Source organism: Onychomys torridus, chromosome 1, assembly GCF_903995425.1.
Source record: "Onychomys torridus chromosome 1, mOncTor1.1, whole genome shotgun sequence".
NCBI classification, from domain to species: domain Eukaryota; kingdom Metazoa; phylum Chordata; class Mammalia; order Rodentia; family Cricetidae; genus Onychomys; species Onychomys torridus.
In genome coordinates, this window is record NC_050443.1 from 65,017,806 (window position 1) to 65,037,054 (window position 19,249).

The 19,249-nt window shown below is 38.8% G+C and overlaps 1 pseudogene; it reads right to left on the minus strand.

Moving 5' to 3' along the window:
- The window catches only part of LOC118572242, a 95,582-nt pseudogene extending 77,411 nt beyond the window's left edge, over positions 1-18,171 (minus strand).
- Between the last annotated feature and the right edge of the window lie 1,078 nt (positions 18,172-19,249).

The following is a 19,249-nucleotide window of genomic DNA, read 5'->3' on the forward strand; positions in this document are numbered from 1 at the left end:
GAACAGACATTTTGGTCAATAGAATATAATTGAAGACCCATACATAAGCACATAGACTTATGGGTAACTGATTTTTGATAAAGCAGCCAGAAATATACACTGGGAAAAATAGAAAGCATATTCATAAAATGGTGCCAGCCAAACTGGATAGCTGAATAAAGAACATAAATTTATCTACACCTAAAAATAACTCCTAGTAGATAAAAGACCTCAACTTAAGACAAGATACACTAAATATAATGAAATAGAAAATAGGGGAACAGTCTTGAAGTCATTGGTACAGCAAAAGTGTTTTTGAACACAACACTGGCAGCCCAGGAATCCAAACAACAATAAATTAGTTGAATCTCATGAAACTGAAAAGCCTTTGTATGGAAAGAACACCATGATTCAGACGGAGTGACATGCAACAACAGGGTAATCCTTTTTTTTTGGGGGACAGGCAACTAAGCTTCCAAGAACAACAACATCTAAACTATAGAAAGCAAGCAAGCAAACAAACAAAAGACCAATGGACATCACAAGAAAAATAACCTAATTAAAAATGTGGTACAGAGAGGAGACACTCTGCTGGACTAGAGGCCATTCTTCCTGCCAGAACTCTAGGTAGGCCACCCATGCTTGGACTGCCTCCAATCTCTCAGTGCCTGCCCACTCTAGTGTCAATTGCTCCTCTCCTCCATGTCACCATATCCTGGCCTACAACTCCAACAAAGGCACCTTCTTGACTAGAAGCCATGCTGGCCTCTAGAACTCCAGGTAGACCATCTTTCTGTGGATCACCCACACTCTCTCAGTGCCCAAATACCCTATTTCCTATACCTCTTCCCTCCTCCTCATCATATCCCAGCTCCCAATTCAGGCACAGGTCCCCTCTTTGACCAGAGGCCATGGCAGGCACCAAAGCTCTAGGTAGAGTGCCTGCCTGGGAATACCCTTCACTCTCTTGATTACACCCATAACTCCCAAACCCACACCCTTCCTTATTGCCTTGTTTCAACCCCCAGTGCAGTCAGAGATACCCTGCTGGCCAGTCATACTGGTAAGGAGACTAGGAAGGAAACAGAAACCAAGGGAAAAAAAACCCTACTCAACCAAGACAAACTTAGAAATTGGCACCTAGGCCTATAATCACCCCAAAGCCAGATGCCTATTTACCAGGATAAGAATACAATCAACAACATCCAAAGTAATATATCACTGCCAGAGCCCAGCTATCCTACTACAGCAAACTCTGAATATTCTAACACAGCCGATGCACAAGAAAATGTCCTTAAAACCAACTTTATTAAGATGAAAGAAGTACTTAAACAGGAAATTAATAAGTCCTCTAAAGTAAGACAAGGAAAAAAACAGTTCAAGGAAATGAATCAAATGGTTCAAGATCTGAAAATGGAAACAATAAAGAAAACACAAACTGTGGGAATCCTGGAAATGGAAAAAATAGGTAAGCAAATAGAAACTTCACATAGATGCATCAACATTATATTTCACAAGAGGTGAACAAGAGAATATTAGGAGTTAAAGATATGATGGAAGAAATGAGTAAGTGAGTCAAAGAAAATGTTAGATTGAAAAAATTCATGAAACAAACCATTGAGGAAATATGGGGGCAGACACTAAAAAGACTAAACCTGAGTTCTGCTTAGGTGGGAGCTAGCCAGCCAGGCCCCTCAAGGCCTTCCTGGTGGGAAGACATATATGGACTCAGCGGCAGTTTTGCTCAAGTAGGGGCTAACCAGTTGGGGCACTCATGGCCCTGGAATGCACGAAGAAATCCATGACCCCCATGTAGTTATGTTTAGGTGGGTGCTAGCCAGCTGGAGCCCTCACGGCCCCAATTGATAGGAAGATATCATTAGTCTTCTCTTTACCTAGTGGTACTACACAGGTATACAGCATTATGATCAGCAAATATGTGGTGGAGAAATGGGAGAGAAAGGGGGCTGAATGGTTCATGTGCTGTGGAAAGAGACAGAAAGGAAGAAATGAAGGCACCAAGAAGTATGCTGATGGGGGCTCTGCTGGGGAACCATCAGGGAACATGGTGATGTCTGGGCAAAGTTACTGCCAAGAGCCATGTCTGTGTCCCTGGTCCTATAGCAGCCAAGGTCTGAGTTTATGTCCATGGCTCCTGTTGCAAACAAGGGCCATGCAGTTGTCCAGGGTTTGATCAGCCACCTGGTATTATATTGTTTCCCAAGGGCCATGCTGCAGCAGGGGCCATAAAAATCTGATGGACATATAATACTACCCCGCATTATGGTGATGTCTGGACAGAGGTTCATCTGGGGGCCATGTTTGGGTCCATGACCTTCCTGCAACAAGGATCTGTGTTGCTGTCCATGGCTCCAGTTGCCATCAGGGACCATGCTGATTTCAGTGGTCAGGGCTGCACCTGTGGCCATGTTGTTCTTTAGGGGTGGAGGCCATTATGATTTCAATAGCCTTTGCTACACTCTGGGGCCATGGTCACTACACATGTGCTACTGCTGAGGACTAGGTCTGGGTCTGTGGCCCTAACACATCCAAGGTTTGTGTTGAAGTCTGTTGTTATGCAATAGTTTTATTGTACACTGTGAAAATGTCTTTGCCAAGGCACCTACTGATTAGACTAATAAAGAGCTGAATGGCTGATAGCTAGGCTATTGGTTATATTAGTTGGAACTTCCAAGCAGAGAGAAAAGAAGAGGAGGTGAATCCAGGCATGGGAGAGATGATGCTAGAGGATTCAGAGAGGAAGCAGGAGGTGCAATATGGAAAAGAGTTAAAAAGCCACAAGGAAAAACATAGATTAATATAAACTGATTAATTTAAGTTATAAGAACTAGTTGGACAAACCTAAGCTATAGGCTGAGCTTTTCTAATTAATAAATCTCTGTGTCATTTTTTGAGCTGGTGGCCCAAAGAAAAATCTGTCAACATATGGCATCCCATTTGGGGGCTCAAATATCCAAACATAAGGCCTGGGATAGCTAAGAAAATTTCTGAGCAAAAAGCCAGATGTGGCTTTCCATCCTGTAATCTCTCGGGTGGGCAGATGCTTGGCATACAGAGGCTACACTACCAGGTGCTGCCTGCAGGCTGGAGCCAGCTACCAGTGCTATGCACCAGCACCATGAGCTAAGCTGAACCATGTGGTGGCTCTGCTAGCAGTTAAAGATTTGTCTCAAATGGTCAGAGAATGCTGCAAATGCCCAGTAAATACAGATCCAGACGGAAAAATACCTCTGAACAGGTTACAGTGTGTTTAAAAATGTGTAGGCTTAATAAAAAAAATGAGTATAGACAGTAATAGAAAAAATAGTTTATAAATAATAAGATAATGCCTTTAAAGAGAGAATAACAATATAAAAAGGATATTTCATAAAGATGAAAAGTACATTGAGCATCTGAATCCTATATGGTATCTTGTTGACTTTGAATTTTTTGATAACCATAGCTGCTGAGAGAAATGGAATTGTAAGAGGGACTGCTGAATTATACCAACCTAGATACTTTAGGGATGCCTTAACTTTAAAATGGAGTCAGAAAACATACTGCTTTGGGAAAGAGGTTATGCTTTTTTCAAAAGAAAATGTAAGGCTATGTATTCCTTCAAGGTTGATAGAGATCAAATTTGATCAGCAAGACCCTCTGAAAATCCTTGCTACAGATATAAAGAAATAAATCTAGAAAAACAACAAGAAAGGTGACATGTATTTTACCTGCTCAAACATAAAACAGAAAATCATTTGTACAAACTTGTACACACTGAACATTCCATATATATATATATATATATGTCACCTTTGATAGTTGGTGTGTTTTAAAGGAAGGGGACCAGACACCAATGAAAATAGATGGCCCAGGTGACTCAGCCTCTCAGAGTGACTCTGTTGCTGTTTCCTAAGAGTTCTGCATCCATCCAAGGCTCTGGGCTGAAATGGCGCAGCCTCACAGACTATTCTAGCCAGGTTTGTAGATGAGCCTTGTGCTTTCCCATCGCACAGATCCTGGACAACAAATGTTATGGCTAGCTCTCCCAGCACTTGATTATCCTAATTTTCTCAGAGTCTACCCAAGATTCCATCACCCCAGACAACAAGAAATAGTCTAGAGAACATGACGCTCACATTCCCACGAGGTAGGGCGGTGGTGTTTGATCATTCAGTGGGATATGGATGTTTGTCATCATTTAGGGGGCTTAGTTACAAGTTGTTGATAATGGTCAGGAAAAAAGCTGAACAAAGGAGGCCATATTCCAGGATCTCTTTCTGAAAAGAGAAAGAGGGGATGTGGAAAGGACAGAATAAAGGGGTAGATTATTGAATTTACTTTAACATAAAAAGCAACTATTAATCTCAAATATTGTACATTGATATGGATTTTTGTATATTGACACAAATTTAAGGTTTTCTTTGTTAGAACACACTCTCTCTATATTTCTACTCCTATTTATGATATTTTTAGATTGATATAAATTTAAGGTTATTTTTACTATAATGTATATATGTTTCAACTACTATTTAAGGTATTGTACCGATACAGTTGATTACCAATATAATGTAAATTTCTAGTTACTGAAAGTTACAAACTTTTTAGGATAATTAAGAAATGTATGTAGGTTAGTAGTTATTCATATATAACAATCAATGTATATGTACTAATGTAAGGTATGCTTTCAAGCTCATACAGATATGTATTTTAAATAGACAGGTGGTCTTCCAACACTTCAAAGACTTACAGAATATGTCTTTTAAGATGTTTAAGAGCTTAAGGCTTTTCATGACAGTGAGACATGTCTACTCTTGGCAGAACCAATCTACTTCAAAAAAGGATGATGAGCATGGAAGAATCTCCATATGGAATTTGCTTTAATTGTGGCAAAGTTAGTCATTTACCCTGACCTCAACTGCTAAAAGTATAAAAGTATCCTGCATAAACTGGACAAGCAGGACACAAAGGGATAAAACTGCCATACTTTGTCAAGACAAGGTGGGACAGTTCTTCCAATTTCCTGCTTCACAGAAAAATCTGTCAGATATTCCTAGGCCTTTAGGCTGAAGATGGATGCTCCAGTGTTGCAGAGGTAGCTTGGGTGACTGTCTAGGCAACCAGCTATTACTGTCATTCTTATATTTTTGGAAGTTGCCTGCTCTGCACTTCTGGTTTACTCAGTTAATATTGTATCTGTCTCAAGTCTGCGATGGGGTTGAAGATGAGATAGTTACAATTTTATAGCTTACCTTGCTATCAAATACAGAAAAGAAACTCAAAGGAGGTATAAAATTTATAAGGTTGAGAGACATAAACACTTAAATTTTTGTCAAAAAATGATTTAATGCCTAAAAAATTAGTTTTGGCTTGGGAGTACAAGTTAGGATAAAAGTTAATTTAGGTACAAAACTTGGACTCACTAAATAGGATAGATATTAGAGTATTTCTTTAAAATTGTCAAATACAAGTGAAGTGGGCATTGTGAATAAAAGTCTTTCATGTGGCCCATGTTGCCACCAAAGGTCACATGGAGCCTGGGGTCTGGGCCATTTCTTGGTGACTAATTGCTATGCTGCTGCCAGAATCATTCTGGTCTGAGTGGCTGGAACTTCTATCTGGAGCCAGGATATCTACTAGGCCAAGCAGCTGCCTGGGACCATGTTTGGGCAGTGGTCCAACTGCAGCTGGAGTCTATGTCAAAGTCTATTGCCCAGATTGCCACTAGCGTCCACATGGAGGCCTGGGTCACAGTCTGTGGCCTTGTTGGAGTCTGGGACCATGCTGCTGCAGATGCCATACAGATCTGTCACCTGGAGCTGTGATATCATCTTGGTCCAGGCTCCTGCTGAAGGCCACTTCTGGTTCTGTGGTTCTATAGTAGCCAGATTGATGTATGTGGGTCCTGTTGCTACTGAGAACCATGAAGATGCCCAGGAGCAGGTCAGCTGTCTGAGTCCAGGTTGCTGTGTGAGGGCCATGATCAGGCCAAGGACATGCAGATCCAAGTGGCCTGTGCTGCTACCTAGAGCCATGGTGATGTCTGGGCCAGAGTTGCAACTGATGTCCACATCTGTGTCTATGACACTACTGCAGCTAGAGTATGTGTTTATGTCCTAGGCTCCAGTTACCATCGAAGGTTGTTCAGAAACCCAAGGTCTGGAGCCATGTTGGTGTCTGAGAGCCACACTGGCAATAAGGCCAGTGATGATCTGAGTGACCTGTACTGCCACCTGAGGCAATGGTGACATTCAGAACAGGCTGATGCTGAGGACCATGTCTGGGTCTGTGATCCTACCATGGCTGGGTTCTATGCTGAAGTCTGAGTCCCATTTTGTCACCAATGGTAACATACAAGCCCAGGGTTAGTGCTAAAACCTGAGGCTTTGGTGGTGTCCTGTACCAGAACCATCCGGACCTGAGTGGCCAGTGCTTCAACTCAGAGCTGGAATGTCATCTGCATCCAAGCTCCTGCTGATGGCCATGTCTGGGTTCATATTCTAGTTACAGCTGTGGTCTGTTTTGATGTCTGTGGCCCATGTCACCTTGGGTCCATAGGAAACATGCAAGGTGAAATCAGAAGGCCATACTGAGCTAGCTCTGCCCTAAACTGGGCACAGGGAAAGCTGGCTGTACCTCTCACTGGATGATGTAGCAAGAGAGCTGGCTCTGGAGAGCTGGCCCCTGCACTTGGGAGGGATGGATCCACCATTCATCATAGGAAAGGTAACCAGACCCTAAGGGCATGGGCATAAGGAGCTGCCTCTGCCCCCTCACTTGAGGTATCCAGACCAGTAGCCAGACTGACTAGCTTGGCTACCACTCAGGTCCAAATCTGGGTCTTGGGATGGCCCACCCAAACATCTATTCCATCTAGGATCTGCCAGAACTCATGAAGGGACTGGTCCTGTGGAACAATATCTGCAGGCTCTCCATGACTTGAGGGATGCCCATGGGTTACTACAGAGGCATTTCCATGAGGATCTAGTGTAGAGTCTGTATCAGAATCCAGAGGCCTTGAACCAGACCAGTGACTCATTGCAATGAACATTAGTTAGTAAATCTGATTGGACAAAAGGGTATAATATGACATACTGAGACTCCCAATGCTACCAGGATGATTGAAGAGGTGGTGGAGAGACAGGACAGAAGGAGAAGTAGAAGTGAAGAGGGTTTTTTTAAATTTAGTCTGTACTTGTTGTTTTTGTTTGTTTGTTTTCTTTGGATTTTTAAAAAATTTTCCTTTGTAAAGGGTGAGGCGAATATATAGGGGACCAAGAGGTGAGCAGAATTGTGGGATATAATATGAATCCCTCAAAGCAGCAATAAAGAAATTAATCTGAAAAAAGACCCAAACTAGAAATAATAAGAATAGACCAGGAAGAATCCAAACTCAAAGATCCAGAAAATATATTTAACAAAACCTTAGAAGAAAATTTTCCTAACTCAAAGAAGGACACACCAATAAAGTTGCAAGAAGGTTGTAGAACACCAAATACATTGGGCAGGAAAAGAAAGTCCCCCACCACATAATAATCAAAGCATTACACACACAGAACAAGGAAAGATTCAAAAGCTGCAAGGAAAAATAGCAAGTAACATATGAAGGCAAATCTATTAGAATTACACCCCACTTCTCAATGGAGACTTTAAAAGCTAGTAGGGCCTTGAAAGGTGTCCTGCAGACTCTAAGATACTACAGATGCCAAACCAGACTACTACTATACCCAGCAAAACTTTCAATCACCATAGATGGTCATCTGCAAGTACACTACTGTTGTTAGCTTTTTTTTTTTTTTTTGTGGGACTCCTAACAGTGGACTGCGGATATCTGACTCTTTTTTTCCTGCTATTAGGACCGCTTTCCTTCTGTTGGATTTCCTTGCTCAGCCCTTATATAAGGGTTTGTTCCTAGTCTTATTGTAACTTGTTATGTTGTCTTTTGTAGAAATCCATGGGAGGCCTTTTCTTCTGAATGGAAATTGAAGAGAAATGAATCTCTGGGAGAGAAGACATGAGGAGGAGGAAATGGGAGGAGTTCATGGAGTGGAAACTGTGCTCAGGATACATTGGATGAAAGAATAATAAATACAGAGAAGATAGAAAAAAATAAATTGTGCCAAAAATGTAGTACAGGTCTAAAAAGCATTCTTGATAGTGATGACAAAAAAGTCTGAGAAATACATAAGGAAATATTAAAAATTTTCAGTCATCAGAGAAATACAAATCATAAGTGTTTTGAAATTTGATCTATTAGTAAGAATGGTCAACACCAACCAAAAAATGATAACTCATGGTATGAGAATGCAGAATAATGGGAACACTCATTCATTGCTGATGGGAGTTCAAACTTTTACAGCAATACAAAAATCAGTGTGGAAGTTCCCCCACACTTAGTATAGATCTCTCTCAACATCAAGCTGTACTACCTTCATTAGGGTTTTTATGGCTGTGGTGAAAAACCATGACAAAAAAGCAAATTGGGGAGAAAAGGGGTTGTTTGCCTTACACTTCCATGTCCCTTATAGAAGAGAATCAGTGCAGGAACTAAAATAGGCAGAAACTGACAGACAGGCATGGAGTGGTGCTGCTTCCTGTCTTGCTTCTTATGGCATACATAGCCTGTTTTCTTATATTCACTGCAACTACTAGCTCAGGGATGGTTCTTTCCACAATGCCTTGGGTTTTCCCCATCAATCACTAATTAAGAAAATGCCCCACAGGTATGCCTTTAGATCAGTCCTATGGCAACATCATCTTAACTGTGGTTCCTTGCTCTCAGATGGCTTTAGATTGTGTCTAGTTGACATAAAACTATCCAGCACACCACTCTTGGACATATACCATGATGACTTTACATCCTACTATGGAGACACTTTCTCAACCATGTTCATTGTATGGAAATCTAAAACAGCATAAGATTCCTAAAATACATACATGTATGAAGGCAATCTAAATGAAATTGCCAAATAATGACGAGACCAACACTGCCAGACATCTTTTATCACCCAATAATGCTTCAATGCTGCCAGGAATGGGTTAAATCCTATGGAAATAGTTAACCATAGGGATACCATGGGAACCCCCAAACAAGCCAGCTATTGCCAAGTCTTCTCTCTATAAACTGATAGTAAGGCCCTATGGCTAAAAATGACATCTACCCAGCTCATTGAACCTGAAGTCAAGCTATTGATTATCTAAAGACTTCATATCAATTGACTACTTGAAGATACTTTATATGCTACCATAAGCGAAAGGTAAACACTAACCCAAGTACAAACCCTTAGGTCTATAATGGTGACCTGCCTGAAATATGTGCTAGTGTAATAGTGGCACAAAGCTCATGGGTGTAACAAAACAATATATGATTTGGTTTAAGGCTCATTTCAAAAGATTTGATGTAGCCATATCGCAATAAAAATACCAAAAATACAGAACTAAAAAGCATATTAAAAGTTGCAAAGGAAATAGGCTAAGTAACATATAAATGCAGACAAATTAAAATTACACATGCCTTTAGGGTCAATGGAGACCCTAAAATCTAGAAGTGTTTGTGCATATATGCTGCAGACTCTATGAGTCCACTGATTGATGGAGTCTTCAAAGATACACAGTAGACAAGAGCAATATTCATAAAGGCAACACACCATAAAACAAACCTCAGGTGGAGGAAATTCATGAGAAAGGGTTATAAGAAATATTACCTATGAATAGCAGACAGCTTCTGTCTGTAATTCTCTTGTGTGATACCACGGTACCCCTCTAAAATAGCCGTGGTACTTGTCCCATAACCTTGGCAGTTCCTTCTTCACTGTCTTGGCACAATTATTCCTGTGTATTGATAGGAGGTTGTATTCTGCCTATACTGCATATTTCTGTTGAATAAAACAAGCACTCATAGTTGAGCTTTTGTTCCACAATACAATGAGAAACTTAGAAGCCTATTCTCTATCATTAGCTTACTGACAGGACAAATTGATCAGATGAAGTGTCTCTGTGGAGAGATTTCATGTTGGACTTTCATAGATTATACTCAAAGATGGAATTACAGAATGTTTGGTTTTGCAGAATCAAAGTCTTTGGGACACATAAGTGACTTAAATTGCCCTGCGCTTCCCTCACCTGGACCAGTGGATAATGCACAGAATGGCATTTGGCAATATTCCCTGAGCAATTAACATTTTGAATATACTTTTTAATCTCAGTTTATGGTACAAGATTTTAGGCCCAGTTTACTAATTATTTATGTTTAAGTCCTGGATTTTATGTTGATAACAGACAATTAATGAGTTAATTTAAGCTAGTCTAGAGGGAATCAGCTTTAAGTCTAGTTACTGTGGGAGAAGCTCCTCAGATTTCCAGAATTTCAGGGAGATGGTCTGGCCTCTCAGCCTTGAACATAAAACTACAAGGTTCCCTCCTGGGTTCTGAGGCTACATATAGGACAGAAAATGTATTTTTGGATCTGAGATGGTTTTCTATGCCAGCCAGCCTTTGCAGAAAGTGCTGATGTGAATCAGTACAGTTGGCTTCCCTCTTTCTTTGCACAGGTTGCCATGGTTACTCACAGATAGTTTGCTCTTGCACACTGGCTAACTAGAAACTGCTTTCAGTGTTGCCTGGGCCCTGGCCAGGAGAAACTGTCGCTTTTTGCATTGTGCTGATCATAAAATGTTATCCTATAGTATTAGTTACCCTTAAGAAATGTAGAATAGTACATGATTTCTTTACCTCTTCCTTAAAATTCTCAATAGTTCAGGTTTTCCCCATTATAACCCCTGTAAACTCTCCCTGTAAGAAATGTTACAAGCAAAACTTTGACTACTGCAGCTGCAGCTGGCCACTAATCAAAGCTGACAAGTTTATGCTATTTGTGTCTCTTATCTTATTTACAAAGAAATGCTTTGTGACCCTGAGAAATAGCCTTGTAACCTTTTTATTGCCAAAGTTTGTTATAGTATATGTATATAAGCTATGGAAAGTTGAAGGTGGAAAAAAGTAGAATAAAAGAGCATGATCCAAATAGTTTGTGTGTGAATTTATTACAGATAAGAAACTTTCCTACGTCCCACTCCTGCAAAACATTCTCTGAGTAACCCTGGGTGCAGAACTGAGAGCTGGTATTGCAGGTTTGAAAAATGATCCCAGCCCAGATTATAATACCCAGAAAAATATTCAATCATCATTGATAAAGAAAAGAAAATGTTCCATGATAGCGTCAAATTTAAACAACATCTGTCTTCAAATCCAGAAATACAGAGGGTCAAAGAATCAAAAGTCTGTACCATGATGCTTAACTTCACACAAAATCACAGGAAATAAATAATCACACCCCAGCAAAACCAAAAGAAGGGAAATACACACACACACACACACACCCACACCACCACCACCACCACCACCACCACCATCACCACCACCACTACCACTACCACCACCATCACTGAAATAACTATAATTAACAATCATTTATCATTGATAACTCTAAATGTCAATGGTCTCAATTCCCCATAAAACACACACCCCCCCCACACACACACACACACACACACAGATTGACCGAATGGATGTGAAAACAGGATTTATCCTTCAGCTGCATGCAAGAAAGACACCTCAACATCAAGGATACATATTACTTGAGGGTAGAATGTTGGAAAAAGATATTCTCAATGAATTAACCTGAGAAGCAATCAGATCAGATGTAGCCATTTATATCTACCAAAATACACTTCAAAGGAAAATTAATCAAAAGTGATAGAGAAGACACTACATATTCATCAAAGGAAAAAGCCACCAAAATGACATTTTCATTGTTAACGCCTATGCTCTAAATACAAGGACACCCACATTTGTAAAAGAAAATTGTAAAGCAAATCACGTTGATCATTACAGAACAATAGTGAGAAACTTCAATATCCCACTCTCATCAATGGACAAGTCATCCAGACAAAATCTAAACAGAAAAATGCTGAAACTAACTGTCGTTATAAACCAAATAGACCCAACAGATAATTAATAGAACATTTTACTCAAACACAAAAGAATATACCTTCTTCTCAACACTTCAGGGAACTTTCTCCAAAACTGATCACATATTCAAACAGATACAAGAAAATTGAAATAACTCCCTGTATCCCTTCAGACCACCATGGATTGGAACTGATATCAACAACAACAGAAACAACAGGAATCTTAAAATCTCATGGAACCTGAACAATTGTATACCAAAGGGAAAAACAGTAGAGACAAAAATGAAGAATGAAATATAAGACTTTTGAAAATTTAATAAAAATGAATATTCAACATACCCAACCTATGGTATACAATGAAATTGGAAGTAGGAGGCTTAATAAGCACTTAAGCACTCATAGCTTAAGTGCCTAAATAAGAAAATTAGAGAGATCTCATACTAGCAACTTAACAACACACCTGAACTCTAGGAAAGCATAAGAAATCACACCCAAGAGGAGCAGATGGCAAGATAAACTGAGGGCTGAAATGAATAAAATAGAAACAAAGAGAGCAATACAAAATTCAATTTAACAGAGTTGATTCTTTGAGAAAATCAATAAGAGAGACAAACTCTTATCCAAACTAACTAAAAGGCAGAAAGAATATTCAAATTAACAAAATCAGAAACATAAAGTGGGACATAAGAAGAGATAGTGAAGAAGACCAATTAATCATAATGACATACTATAAAAACTCATACTCCACAATATTATAAAATCTAATAGATATGGATAATTTCCTAACCACAGTTAAATCAATATCAGATAAAAAAACTAAAGGAACCTATAACCCTGCAGCAAATACAAGCTGTCATTGAATTCTTCTAAAACAAAACAAAACAAATAAAAAATCCCACCAAAATAGAAAACAAAACAATACAAAAAACCAACATACAGGCTTACACGATTTAAAGCAGAATTATACTTGGTATTTAAAGAAAAGTTAATGACTAAACTCCTAAATTTATTCCACAAAATAGAAACAGAGCGGTCATGCCAAACCCTTTTATAAGGCCACAGTTACTCTTATATCCCAAACCACCTAAGGACTCAACAAAGAAAGAGAAATATTGATAAATTCCCCTTATAAACATGAAGCAAAGATATTAAATAAATGCTTGCAAACTGAATCCGAGAACATATCAAGAAGCCCAACCACCATGATCAAGTAGGCTTCATCCCAGAGATGCAGAGATGGTTCAAAATAGGAAAATCAGTAAATATAATCCACCATATAACTAAAATGAAAGGAAAGAAATAACACATGACAATCTTTTTAGATGCCAAAATAGCCTTTATAAAAATACAGTACCCCTTCATGATAACAATTCTGGAGAGTGTAGGGATACATGGGACATACTGACATAATAAGTATAAACATATTAAATGAAATTTAGAGTAAGCTTGTAGTCAACATAAAATTAAATAGAGAGACTCTTAAAGAAATTCTAATAAAACATGACAAGACTGTCCACTCTCTCCATATCCATCAACGTAATTCTTCAAGTTTTGGCTACAGCAGTGCAACAACTGACATAGATCAATGGGCTACAAATTGGAAAGTAAGAAGTTAAAATATCCTTGTTTGCAGATAATATGACAATATACATAAAAGACCCTCAAAATTCCACAAGGGAACTCCTACAACTAATAAAAACTTTCAGGAAAGCGGGTTGAAAGATGATTAATTAAAAAAAAACTTATTAGCCTTCCTATATACAAATAACAAATGGAGCAAGAAAGAAATTAAAAAAAAAACCAATATCCTTCACAGAGGCCTCAAATAATGTAAAATATTTTAGAGTAGCTCTAATGAAGCAAGTAAAAGACTTGTATGAAAAAATTCAAGTATTTCAAGAAAAAAATTGCAGAAGATATCAGAAGATGGGATGATCTCCCATGCTCATGGATTGATAGGATTAACATAGCAAAAATGCCCATCATCCCCTAAGCATTGTACAGAGAGTCAATACAGTAGCCATCAAAATTTCAACACAATTATTTTCAGACCTTGAAAAGAAATTCTGAACTTCATATAGAGAAACAAAAATACCAGGAAAGCTAAAACAATTTTGAACAATAAAAGAACTGGTAGAAGTATGACCATCCCAAATTTCTAGTTGTACTACAGAGGTATAGTAATTAAAAAAACATGGCATTGGTATAAAAATGGATATGATGATCAATGGAATCTAATTGAAGACCAGACATATGTTCAGACACACATGGATGCCTGATTTTTTAATAGAAAAGCCAGAAACACATACTGAAAAAAGACAACATCTTCAGCAAATGGTGCTGGTCAAATTGGATGTCAGCATGTAGCAGCATGTGAATACATCCATATTTATCACCCTGCACAAAACTCAAGTCCAAGTGGATCAGAGAGTTCAACACAAAACCAGACTCATTGAATCTAATAAAAGAGATACTGGGGAACAGCCTTGAGTGTATAGGCACAGGAGATAACTTTACAAACAGAACTCCAATAGCATAGGCCCTAAGTTCAACAATTAACAAATGGGGCCTCATGAAACTGAAAAGCTTAAAAAGCCAAGTACATCATTAATTGAACAAAGCGGCAGCCTACATATTGGCAAAAGATTTTTACCAATTCCACATCTGATAGAGGTCTACTATCCAAAATATATAAAGAATTTGAGGAACTTGATAATAAAAACACAAATATTACAATTAAAAACGTGAATCAGATCTAAACTGAGAATTCTTAATAGAAGAATTTCAAATGGATGAGAAGCACTTTATGAAATATTTAACATCCTTAACTATCAAGACAAGGCAAGTCAAAACTTCTTTGAGGGGGCTGGAGAGATGGCTCAGAGGTTAAGAGCACTGGCTGCTCTTCCAAAGGTCCTGAGTTCAATTTCCAGCAACCACATAGTAGTTTTCAACCATCTGTAATGAGATCTGGAGCCCTCTTCTGGCCCTGCAGTCTTACATGGTATATACATAATAAATAAATAAGTCTTAAGAAAACTTCTTTGAGATTGCATTTTACATCTGTCAGTATGACCAAGCACACATACACAGTTAACAGCTCATGCCTGCAAGGATGTGGACCAAGAACAATTCACCATTGGTGATGGTAGTGCAAACTTTTAGAGAAGCTGTGAAAATAAATATGGTGTTTGTTTTCCAGAAAATTGGGAATCAATCTACCTCAAGGCCAATTTTCACCACTCTTGGGCATATTTGGAAAGGACATGCCATCCCACCACAAGGATACTTGCTCAATTATGTTCACTGTGGCTTTATTCACAACATCCCCAAACTGGAATCAATCAAGATATTCCTTAACCTAAGAAAAAAAATTATGTTAGGATAAAGAAGCGTTTACCCAATGGAGTATTACTCAGCAGTTAAAAATCAACATCATTAAATTTGCAGGCATTTGATGGAACTAGAAAAAATATCCTGAGTGAGGTAACCCAGATCCAGAAAGACAAATACAGCATTTATTCACTTACAGGCAGATTTTAGTTGTTAATTAAGTGATAATCAAGCTGTAATTCCCTGATCCCGAGAGGCTAGGTAAGGAGAACAGATGTAGAGGGTATCCATGATCTTTCTTGGGAAGGAGAAATAGGATAAATCTTGTGCTTGAGTCAGGTCTAGTGATTGATGGGTATGGGAAGGATAAGGTCAGGGTGAATGGATGGAGGGAGATATTTCCAGTAGCGACAGATGGAATTGACACTCATTTTCATTTGTTTTGAAATTGTGCAGTGGAAACTTTGAATCTTTAAGAGTGATCCTAGTGAGGACTCCCTATAAGGGAGACTATAGAGTCTGAAATGGTCATGTTTTGTAGCCAGGCAAGCCTTCCAGTTGTGGAATTGTGTTGCATTTGCTTGAATTATTGATTGAGAGGGTCCTGTTGGGATGCCCAAACAATCCAGGATAATGCCTAGACAGAAGGTTGCTGTCTGAAAACTCAGATTGGGTCCCCATTGCCCATGACAATGTGCCCACAGCTCATTGAACATGGAGAGGTTGAGCTGGTACCAGCATGGAGCCTTTCTTTAATCCTATGTTCTAGTCTTTTTGGTGCAGGAAGGTACCCTTGAGGCTACTAAGAGAATACAGCCACAAAACCTTTCCACCTATCATCCTGCCTGCAAGATGTACTTGTGCAATGGTGGCACAGAATTTGTGGCAGGGCCAACCAATGTTTGGTTTAACTTGAGGCCCAGGCCAGGATGGAGTGGCCAGGAACTAGAGACTCAATAACCCAGAGATGCTAGGGTAGGACCAAACACTCCTGGGGAAAAAATCTCTTAATAATATTATACTATACTCATAGACTTGTGCCTTGTCTAATTGCCATCAGAGAGGGGTCCTCCATAAGCAGAGTGGGAGAGGGTATATACATCTACAGCCAGATATTATTCAGAGAGAGAGAGAGAGAGACAGAGAGAGAGAGAGAGAGAGAGAGAGAGAGAGAGAGAGAGAGAGAGACAGAGAGAGAGAGAGAGAGAGAGAGAGAAAATCTAACTTGGAAGTTTCCAACAAATTTCTCCTCTCTGAGGTCAAGAAATTCTACAGAAGAGGAAACAGAAAAATTGTAGGAACTAGAAGAGCTAGAGGACCCCAGGAGAACAAGGTCTTCTGAATCAACTAACCGGGATTTACAATGGCTCAGAGAAACTGAAGTAACAACATGGTGCTGCATGGATATGCTCTAGGTCCTCTGTGTTTGTATTACGACTGTTAGCTTGGTGAATTTATGAGCATCCTAACAGTGAGAGCAGGTGTATCTCTGACTCTTTAGCCTGATCTTTTCCTTCTAATGGGTTGTCTTGTGCAGCCTCAGTATGAAGGATTTTGCCTTGCCTTATTGTATCTTGTTTTGTTTTGTTTGGCTCATCTCTCTTGGAGGTCTTACCTTTTCTGAAGAGGAAACAAAGGTGGAGTGGATCTAGGAAGAGGGTTGGAGGAGAGGTTCTCTCAGGAGCTGACAGAGGGAAAACTGTGGTTGGAATGTATTATATGAGAGAATAATCTATTTTCAATAAAATAAAAGAGATGAAAGTGTGGAATAAATATAACATATCAAATATATGCAGCAGAAAGAGAAATGACCATTTATAGTCAGGAAATGATCTTCTATAAGGGGAAACTTGACATAATTTGTAATTTTTGTACTCCTCTCTCAAATTTTTGCAGGTACCACAGGAACACCTTTTATTCTTGTACGTGAAAAGGGAAATGGGAAATAATTGCTTGCAGGGGCATCTCCTCTTCTAACAAATGTACAAATTATGTCCTAGGATAAGCAGATGCTTTATAAATTTCCAACTTAGAACTTTGAAAAATAGCCTGACATTGTTAACACAACAAAAATGTATCTGTTCATGTGAAACAGAATGTAAAGGAAAGGAAAGCATACATTTTTTTAGAGAACCGACATGGGATTCTCATCCCTGATTTCAACTGCAGGAGTCATAGAACACAACAAATAGGAAATTTTGTATATCTTTTCAACAGATGCAACTAAAAGTCAGGGCAGATACACCACATTCCAACTGCAGGAATTTGGTATTCATGCTGATGGATGAAACATTAGCAGGCCAATAAACATCATTTTACTGCAGTCTCTGTGAAGTAACTCAAAGTTGTACTTGGTACTATGTTTCTGAGAGACATCACATGATTTGATGATTTGGGAATTATCATATTAAGGGAATCTTCCTAGAAGCATGGTAGACAGTGTGGGTCATTTATTCAGCTTCTACCTGGAAATGTTGACTCAATAATAATAAACAACAAGCTATAAAATATCCCATAAACTATTAGATATATAGAAATATCCAGCAATAAAACCTGAAATAAATTTGGATTATATCCTAGAGGAGGGAGGGAAAAACAGATGGAGAATATGCAGAGTCATATTCTATTTCTCAGTACCCCTAGAATACATCATCTCCCATGATCTACTATAATTAATGAATGAGAGATATACTTACTTCTTGTCTAGATTCCCAGTGAAATGATCATTCTTCACATATCCATGCTTTGTGTAAATAGAAAATAAACAACCAAGCTCTTCATCTCCTTCCTGGTTTTTCTTGTCTTTTATTCTCCAAAAGCACTTGGGGTCAGTCAAACTGCAGAAAATGAGGGAATGCTTCAGGACCAAAAGGACAAAGATCAAAGAGAGCATCTTTGTCGTGTCTCCAAGATAGGAGCCCAAGCAAAGTGCAGTATGAAGAGTCAGACAGAAATCCATGTATCAACTATGCATGAACACATCTAGGTGTCTCTTTTTATTACTGCAGTTACTAGTAAAGAATGCATGTACTTCTCTCAGACATGTTTTTCAGCCCATTGTTCACCTCTGGAGGATTCTTAAGCACTCTGTGTCCTGAGGCCTTGTATCTGAGTTCCTTAGTCCAGGTGACAAATAAGGGGTAATAATTTTGTTTATGGTTATCTTTCCCTCCATATCCCTTATGGTTCCATCTGTTTCAGTGGACATGAAGGCCCCAAACATCATTCCTCTTGTGCAAATTTGTTAATAAGCCTAGTTCATCAAACCAATTCTCTAATTACCATTTGAATTGTTGACTTGGATTGCATCAGATTTTTTCAAACGAGTTTTGAGATGGAAGTGTAAGAAATAGTCATTCCTAGATAGAGCTTATTACAGACATATAGGTGCTATGAACAATAATGATCATGATTGGAAATAGTATGAATACATATTTGATGTCCTATATCGATAGAACATGCAGTGTATGATTCACACATATTTGAGTACCTGCTAGTGCACACAATCCCATGGAGCTGCCTGTGTTAGAAGTTCAATCATCACTCTGAATCCAGAACTTTTCATCACTACCTGAATATCAAGGCTAGAAAGAAAACTGCATATTAGAGTTCTATCACATGACCAAGACCTCAGTTCCCATGGATGTGTATTTTGTGCTCAGCTATATCTACATCTACAGCATTGATTTCTTCCATTTTAATGCTTCTGTTTGAATAGCATGCCAGCTGAGAGTTATCTATAATTTATGGATAACCTCTGTTCATTCCAATTTCCCAGTGAGAAATTGTGTACAGAATATATGTAGCCAAGACGGTAGTGCATTGATAGGTCTTAAATGAACTTATTTCTTATATTAATATGGGACATTTGAGAAAGTTCCACCTATGCAAATCAATTGTGTTTGCTTCTAGATGATGTACCCTAGTACACTGAGTCTTGTGCTACATAGGTTTTAATACATTAATGATAA